The 7,309-nt window shown below is 34.7% G+C and overlaps 1 long non-coding RNA gene across 1 annotated transcript in view; it reads left to right on the top strand.

Annotated features, from left to right (window-relative positions):
* The first annotated feature begins 2,541 nt into the window (after positions 1-2,541).
* Positions 2,542-7,309, top strand: part of LOC118155584 — a 23,018-nt gene continuing 18,250 nt past the window's right edge. Inside the window, exon 1 of the long non-coding RNA XR_004745919.1 lies at positions 2,542-2,580. This is a non-coding gene — a long non-coding RNA (uncharacterized LOC118155584). The remainder of the gene's footprint in view (positions 2,581-7,309) is intronic.

Raw genomic sequence — 7,309 nt, 5'->3', positions numbered from 1 at the left:
ATAGGGAGTGGGATTGAAAGGCATATGAAAGAAAAAATGTGCTTATAATTAGCCTCTCAGATATAAAACTTCCATGTTTGAACACAGCCTTTTTTTAGGATCTGTATGCAACTAAGCTAGAACTACATTTCTTTAGAGGCGGGTTCTCATTTAAGAGGCATTATATTTTATTTTCTAGCAGTCATTACATGAGTCAGCCATTGAAAAGCTCCAATAAAACATGATATAGTTAGGGAATACACTACAGAAAATTTCTTGAATGACAGAATGCATTGTCCTCAACTGGTCAAAGTATTATTTAGCTAAATAAAATTTGTTTGCCTGAGAAAATATATTGGGAAAGTAGCAAATTTCTTGAAACTGGAAAAGTTTCAAGAAAAATTTGACTAGTAAAATTTTATGTGATTATAAATGTGCTCAGATTTATAAGTCAGGTAGGTTTTTAATTAGAAATAACTTTTCATTGGAAAGAGTAAAAAATCATGCAAATTTTTGTTTTGAACTGCAAATCTAGACTGCATTAAAAACAGGGGCTAAAATAAAAACCGATGTTTAGAGCTTCTTACATCTCTAGGTGTCAATTGTGCAGGTGAATTGCATTTAAATCTTTATGTTACGGTCAGAAGACTGCATAACCATCTACTTAAAACACTTTAAAGAATAATTTATTGAAACAATTTATTTTTATTATAAGTCTGAATATCTTTCTCTCTGTTCATATATGTCCTGAATGTCTTCTTTCCATCATATGCACCATATCTGTATACAATTTTTACCTTCATAAAACAAATTTTCATTTTTTAGATCCATTAAAACACAAAATACTTTTCCAGTTTCACAGATTCATCATATTATTCTTTTAAAAATCAGCCAGAACTATGCTTATTGAAAACTAAACATATGAAATATAATTAGGAGAACAATCCAAAGCTCCTCTCTTTTTAGTTGTCATGGCTGATTATCTTAAAGGAAAAACTGTCTGCATGACAGACTGTCATGCATGACATACCAGACTGTATGAAGTCAGTAGCAAACATCCTGTTGACAGTAATATGACCAAGATTTCCACAGAGTAAACTATACTGAGGTAACGTGAGACTTTTTTTTGAAGCATATCAACCCCTAAACTACATGCTTCTGACTAGTCACCAGACTATATCTGACAACTTTAAAAATCTCATCTGTAAATCACAGCTGCAGCATAAACCCTGCAAACTCATATGAACACCTTTAAGTGAGTGTCCCCCAGTGAAGTGAGAGTCAACCCCAAGTCAAGAAGGAATAAAAATACACCAGTGCTTAATTTTACTGTCTAACTTTTAGTCCCACGCTCTAGATTTGAGGCCTAGGCTTTTCTGGCATCTCTCAAAAGAACTCATCTCTGTTCTGTGAATGAGAGGCTGTTAAAGTTGTTAACTGAAAATACTGGGGAGATCACTATGGAATAAATGCCCCTTCCCTTTCATCTGTGCACTTTACTGAGCCTTTGAAAAGGTCATTTATACTCTGGGCTTGAAGCCTAGAATTTCACAAATGATTTCTTCAAAAAATGGAGACAGATGAAGTATAGGAATGTTCTACAGATTTTTTAGGCATAATGTTTTTAGGACCTAAAATGCCTAATGGGGATAATTCTTAGGATAATGGGGATAATTCATTAGGATAATTCTCATAATTCTCATAATTATAAACCTGCTATGTGAACTTTTCATAAGCAAAACTTGAGACACAGAAAACACTTATCAAGAAGATTCTGTGAATAAACAGTGGCAACTGATATGATTAAACGTCTTTTTTTTTTTTTTTTTTTTTTCATTATTCAGTAAGGAGGCATCTAATGACATTCACAGTATAATTGCTAGTCTATACATGATAATTGGCTCTTAAACTCAGTATCCTTCAGGGTGTCCTAGATGACCTATTATTTAAAATGTCCTAATAAGTCTATTTCACATACAGGTTTTGAGTTACTTCAGAACTCATGTGTGGAGAGAGGGAAATCTAGGTCATCAAGATTAACGAACCTAATTCAGTATTGGGATGAGAAATTAAAGCAAACTGGTTAATCCTTTTAAATGTCTTGAATATTTCAAACACAGACAGTGCAAAAGTATGTTTCCCTGAAACTATATCTATAAAGAGTCATATTAAATACATACATGGCACGTATGAGAGAGAATGTGTATGAGAGAGAGAGACAAGTACTCAGAGAAACAATTGCATTAACTGCTTCTTTGGTACCATCACTTCTGTCTATTGAATAATAGATCAGACCTGTGAAGACCGAAACAGATCATTGTCTAATTCATTGAACTGCTTTGTGAAAAGGTGAGGATAAGAAAAATTAGGCACCTTTTTACCTTACTCAATCTGTTCAATTCAGAGAAAAAAATATCACTTCTAATGAAAGAATTTGAATACCCGAACTCAAGATGTAATTAGTGCACGAATATTGGCAGAAAATTATTTCAAGAGTGAGATGCAAACATAGGTGTGGCATTTTGTAAACATGTGGGGGAATACCTTGTTTTACCTTCAGTGTTCCAATTTTTTTTTAAAAGTGAAATGTTTTTGTATTTTGTTTTGTACTTTTATATATAATAGTCAAGGTCTGATATAGCACAATCTTGAAACTAGGATACATAATTCATGTATCTGGCTCTTAAGAATGTTTCTTGATTTTCTAGAAACATTCATCACATACAGATCATTACACACACATATTCATTACATGTAAGAGATGCTGGCTCCTCTCACCAAATATGTAGGAGTCTAAGTAGCATTTTATGTCAAGTTCCATTAGAGAATATTGCCTCTCTTTCTTCAAAATGAGTTGTATGCTGAAATACATGCTTAAATACATTATTAGATTCAACTGTTTAAACCTATTGAGCTAAGGAAATCAAAGCAAGGTAATACGTATGTAAGGATTATCTTGCATTGTGAAAAGTTATAATAATTATAAAGATATAATTATTACACCAGCAAGCCTGTATTTTCTACCCTCTGCATTCAACATATGTTTCTATCTCATATTCTATGCTACCTTAATCAAAACTTGCTCCTGTATTTTTCTTTAGCACCCATCACCACTGCATTTGATAATGAATACACCTTTACTAATGTATCACCCTAAATTTTCTGTCAATAAAGGAGTTCTATTTTGGTACTGGAAGACAAGAACAGATAAGGTAAGTGTGAAAAGGCTCTGCAAGATCAAGTCCCTAATTTGAGATTTCCAATACCTGTTATTTTCAGAATGCTTAGCACTGAATGGCACTTATGTCCAAAACTCAGCTTCCTCTCATTCCCATTTGTTACTGTGACTGAGCAGTATGTCCATCAATTAGATACCAGGTCGTCAAGCTGAGCATCCAGGAAATAAGAAACATATAATACCGACCATCTGTGAAGAGAGAGATTAAGTGACTTGACATAGGAGTTTTCTAGAGAATCATTCATTTGCTTTGACTAATGAGACCTTCTCCCTCTGCCTACAATCACATTAGTCACTCTTTCTAAATTCAGCAACAAACAAGAATACTACAATCAACAGCTTTCTTCACCACATAATGCTGATTTTGTAACAGGAGATCTACTCTGTGCATTCAGTGAAGGAAAAGAAAAAAAGAAAAAGAAATGAAAAATAGTACATAAATATATAAAGACAACCTCAATTTTGTCTTAACAGATTATATCTTAATGTTTTTTAACACGGTGATGGTTATAAATCTCTACTCTTTTAAATAGTATGCACTAGGAAACAACACTTCCTAAAAACAGAATTGTGATTAAAATAATACTAATTTTTAGACACAATACTTAGGAGAAATAAACCTTCACATTGGAGAAGTTGGTTTCTAGCTTAAGTGCCTCGTTCAAGTCGTTGTAGAAAGACAAAAAAAAAAAAAAAAAAAAAAAAAGGAGAAAATTATTTTGATCCTATATTCTGATAATGCCCTTTTCATACAGCCATTATGCTATCTTTTTAATGTCCCTTTTATTGTCCTAAGACTCATGCTGTTGTTTTTTTCTGCTCATGAAGCAAAATGATACTGCTTCAGTGTACTGTTAATTGCCAACAGTTTGCCCATAGGTATGGTTTTTCTCATATACAGTGCACAGTGCAAGATAACTCATAGATTTTTTTTGCAACTTTTCATTTTTTGAAGGGAGATACATCTGTACAATTTTGTTACAGAGCTGATGAGACAGGACATATCTAAAAAGGACACATCTAAATAATACAGTGTGTTCAAGCACGTTTGTATCCCACAGAGCCCCACTAATCTTATTTGCCAAAAGCTTTCACACTCTTGTCCAAACAATGATCACCATCTCAAAGCTTGATCCTACCAGGCAAAAATACAATGCAGAGATGGAAAAGAAGAGCAATCTGATACAAAATGTGAGGATAGTAGAGAGTAATAGTAGAAAATCAGATAATGAGGTCTTGGCAAACTATGGCAAATATCCCATGTAAAAAATAATGATAATAATAATAATCTTGCATTGCAAGATTCTTTTCTCTGAGCCTGTATAATTCCAGAGAGAAAAAATATCTCACAGATCTCATTATTTGGTCTGAGACCAGACTGGACTAATACAAAGGTATCTGATGGTGAAAACAGAGAGACAGACATAAACATGAGATAATTCAGCAAACTTTGCAGCTGGTGATACAGTCACTCCTTTCTTGCTCCAGAGAGGAGCACATTTAAACATGCCCTTTCATTTTATTATTATTATTATTATTATTTTATTTCTGAGAGTCTCTTCTTTTAATTGCCAGTCAGGGGAAAAGCTCCTTTTGCTTTCAGTAATAAGAACAGGGAATCTCAGACCAAGATTCACACCTGATTATGCTCAAGCTGCATAAATCCTAGATGGATCCCTAGCTTTCAGCTGATGTTCAAAGAACATCACATCAGCCTATAGGTCTGATGGCCAGCAACAGGACGAATCAGGCTGTGCCCTCCTCCTGAAACTCAACCCTTTGCGCATGGGTGTTATGTAACTCACTAGTGAACTTCAGGTTGGAGTAACCAATGAGGGCCACATTGGAAAAGACCAAGGTGAAAGCCAGAGACTGATTGAGGGAGTCAGGGACTGGACATGGAGATCAGATGGACAAAGAGCCTGAGCTCATTTTCATGTGCACTGTGAACGCGTGAGTTTGAATAGAGGGAGGGTGTGTGCATGACTCAGTGGTGAGCTCAGCCCTGCTTAGCCAGAATGAAGCAGTGGCATGGGGCTGTCTGTCTGCTCATGTTTTTGTCACTGTTGTTGGTGCTTGAGGGGTACGTCAAAAGTACTAGTGGTGGTCTGTGTGGCTGGCCATGTTAGTGTCTTCAGTGTATTTTATGACTTGTGTCATATACTCTTGGAGTATATGTTCAGCATAAGTGCTGCTGGACTTGCAAAGGGGAGCAAGAACAGCACCCATCAGGCTGGGGTGGGTGAGACTTCTGGGTCTGTAAGCACTTCAGATTCAGCTGGGTGAATCTGGGTCCCAAACCATGCTGGATTCAGCTACTCCTTAACGAAGACAATAAGGGTGCCAGGGAATGGAAAGCTGCTTTACAAACTAGTAATTCCTACAGTGATGCCCATAGCATAAGAAATACTGTTGTTTAATCTTTGTGATTTTAGAAAATTCTTGTGCTTAAAAAGCAAACAAACAAACAAAACAACAAAAACAAACAAACAAAAAAAGCACAATCTGAGCAAAAAAGGTTTTTGTTCCCATCATAACATCAATTCTGATATCTGTGGAAGAAGTAACAGGTCAAATGTAATGAGTTTGCCAACATTTCTTTGCTTGTTGATTGTGCCCAGCCTGCAAAAGGATCCTGAGGTGGATGAATTGTGGATGAACCTGTGTGTTTTATTCTTTTCCTCCTAAATGTTCTCATAAAGATTTTGAAACAGAAGAAGGCTGGTTGAAACAAAACAAGAAGTAGGCACAAGAATTAATTTTATGCAGCCAATGTATGGAACACCAGAACAGTTACCATTGGAAATAACCATTCAATTTCTGATTTTTCATACCTTCTCTTCAATGAGCATCACTGAGATACTTTCTAAAAGTAAGCCTATCAACTAAAGAACATAACTCTGGTGGATACTAAAATCAGATATGTAATAGATGCATTTCCAATAGCCCATTATAATTTTCCTGATTATATCTTCCTATGACAAATTTCCTAATAACTTTTTCTCTTTCAGTTTCACTAAGGCTTATGACATCAATTAAGATATATAATCAACATAAGTTGATTTTATAAAAAAATAAAATTTTATACTCCAAAATTAACCTTTTGATACAGCCAACCAGATGATGGAAAGACTGAATTTAAAAACTTGCTAATTTTCTAAGTATATCAGCTGGTCCAATGAAAGATGTCACCTCACATGATAAAATTCTCCAGTACTTGAGAACATCCATCTGTTACAGTGTTGCTAGTTCTTTACATTTTGCTATGGTTTTCCTCAAACCTTGACCTATGGCCCCATGAGAATCTTAATTTTTTTCTAAAAGACAAAGCCTTCATCAAAACATTCTCCAGATTTGAAGTTTAAAAAGACACCTCATTAACAATCTCTGAAAGATGTCTTGAATTTTTAACTGTGCTTGGATTGTGGCCTTACAAAACATGCTGTCTGAGGGTTACAACACACTTGCTTAAGGGCAGTACTCATGACCAAGACATCCATGTTTTAGTTCTGCCTTCTGTGGATTTACACAACCTTCATAGTCAAGTGTTTGTGGTAGGTTTTCAGTCATCCATTTTCCCCTTGAAAAAAATGGCAATTATTCTGTTCCTTTAGTAGAAAAATAATTACCATGTTCAACTCGATAACTATTTATTCTGTGTTTTTTTTTTTTTTTCTTCTTCTTTTTTTTTTTTTTAAGACCTCTGTTTATTGCCTTTGTAGTTTATGTATCACATCTGGTTTTAGATTACATCTATTTAGGAGCAGAAAAAAAAAAAAAAAGCCCTTGTGCAAAGGCTTCACACAATTCCTGTGAACGGTGCTTAGATGACCATCATTTACCTTTACATGTTTACTCAGGGTTTTGCAGGTGAACAGAAGTTAGTCCTACTAAAATTCTGAGCTGACTGGAATTGGTATGGAAGTACTACTGTGCAGCTGAGCCTTAATAAAATCACTCTCTTTTCAGCAGGATTTAACACTACACTAAGCACTATGGAAACCTTATAGTATAAACATCCATCTGCCTAGACTAAGCAATCATTTTGTAAAAAAAAAAAAAAAAAAAAAAAAAAAAAAAAAAAAAGACCAG

The sequence above is a fragment of the Oxyura jamaicensis genome, chromosome 1 (assembly GCF_011077185.1).
Source record: "Oxyura jamaicensis isolate SHBP4307 breed ruddy duck chromosome 1, BPBGC_Ojam_1.0, whole genome shotgun sequence".
Taxonomy (NCBI): Eukaryota; Metazoa; Chordata; class Aves; order Anseriformes; family Anatidae; genus Oxyura; species Oxyura jamaicensis.
The sequence above is the reverse complement of the archived record's forward strand: the minus strand, read 5'-3'. Positions and strand labels throughout refer to the sequence as shown.